Below are 1,939 nucleotides of genomic sequence, written 5' to 3' on the forward strand. Positions count from 1 at the left end.
AATTTTCAGTTTCTTCTGGGTTTAATCATTTTTTTTCTCCCTTCACTTTTATATTATATTTAGTTAATTTTTTTCTTTTGATTCATCCAAATTACAAAAATTTAACACATAAATATACAGTATATGAACGCCTTAATTTTTCTTGTGATTTTTCTATCTCATGTACATGATTTATTTTAATAAAAAAATCTAAATTATATATGCATTTTTTAAATATCAAAATAGTTTTTCTGTTGATATGAATATTTTTAAACTACATTACATGCTATTTGTCACGCTGGGTGAGGAATAGTTATTCTTTACCCCCTCTCTGTTTTGACATCAATGCGCCATATTTTTAGGTTTCATAAATGTTCTTCTGGAGTACGTAAAAAGAGAACGTAAGAAAATATATACTCGTCGTAAAAAATATTTTATGTTACGTAAAGTTACGAACGTAAAAACTTATATAAAATGCGATATTCCTGGTTTTATAACCTATTTTTTCAATTTTTTATACCAATTTTTACGTAGTGAATCAATATGAATGTAACTATTTGTATTCCAAACGTCTTTGCTTTGAGAGAGTAGGAGTGAGCTTCCACTTTGTGTCTTTGCTTTGAGAGATTAGGAGTGAGCGAAATTGCATAGGCGACGCAGCCCACTAGAATGATATGAGTCGATGCAGCCACCCACAGAGGAAGGATCGATCACTGTAGGTATCTGTGGGCCACAAATCAGTGACCCACCTGGCTCCCCAACCACCCCCGGGTCACTTTCCTATAAATGTCCCCATTAATGAGGCACGAGACGAGCGTCAGCGGCTCAATTATATTTTCTGCTTCCCACGGACAACTCTCTCTGTCCCTCGCCTCGAGACAGTCGCTCGGGAGTGTTAAAACACTGCAGCCAGCCGCTCCATCTGCCAGGATATGCATGTCCATCAATGCCCATGTATGGACACGCAGCTAAGGGCGGTGTGGATACAACGCTTGTACGTTTTTTATTTACCTTCAACGATTTTTTCTTCTCTTGAAATAATTTCAACTCTAGGGGAATACAGCAACACTAGTGTAATGCACTGAATAAATTGTCCTCCTTAACGGGAATTTTTTAACAACTCATTACATTCACACAAGTAGTAATCGATTACAACTATTTATGTAGGAACTACACATCATACAGAAGGCAAATCAAATAGCGGTACACATATGGAACTATTAAAACTATAGGAGTCCTGATAAAAATATATACGAGAAGCGACGTTCCAAACAAATTTGGGACCGGGGGGAAATCAAATAAATATTTTTTATACAAAACTTTTGCACTTATTTTTTATCACACTACAATATTAAAGAGTATACATTATATTATGTAGTTGATATAGTTAAATACATAAATTTGTTGGTATAGTTAGCAAATATACTTTGTTATTGATTTTAATATATATCACTGATCACTTTGTTTATTACAATTCAAATTAAGTGTTGTAACATAAATTACCTTTGACTTATTTTACTGACAATTCCACAAATTATATAGTGCACACATACATATCTGTATGTAGGTGCGTATGTTCATCTATAATTTCGTTCCATTAAATATCGTCTTAGAGATTTCTAAATAATAATATCAAACTAATATCTTAATAGTGGTTTATAGTATATTATTAGGTGTGCATACTAATTTGTAAAACCTTGCAGAGTATACATTGCACTGTTAGAAAAAGTGACACAACTTAGATTCACTAATAAGTTCAGTATGCATGATAATGAAATATCACTAATCACCGATGGACACAAACATATCGATGATTCAGTTCTGCTTAGATACAATTTGTTTATTTGGTATGCTCATCTGAACGTTTAGTTTCACTTGGTGTATACAACAGGTTGCCAGTTTCTAAAATAAAAGGCTAAGTACATATTAAACATGCAAAACTAGTTTACATTTGTTCCAG

The sequence above is a fragment of the Triticum dicoccoides genome, chromosome 7B (assembly GCF_002162155.2).
Source record: "Triticum dicoccoides isolate Atlit2015 ecotype Zavitan chromosome 7B, WEW_v2.0, whole genome shotgun sequence".
NCBI classification, from domain to species: Eukaryota; Viridiplantae; Streptophyta; class Magnoliopsida; order Poales; family Poaceae; genus Triticum; species Triticum dicoccoides.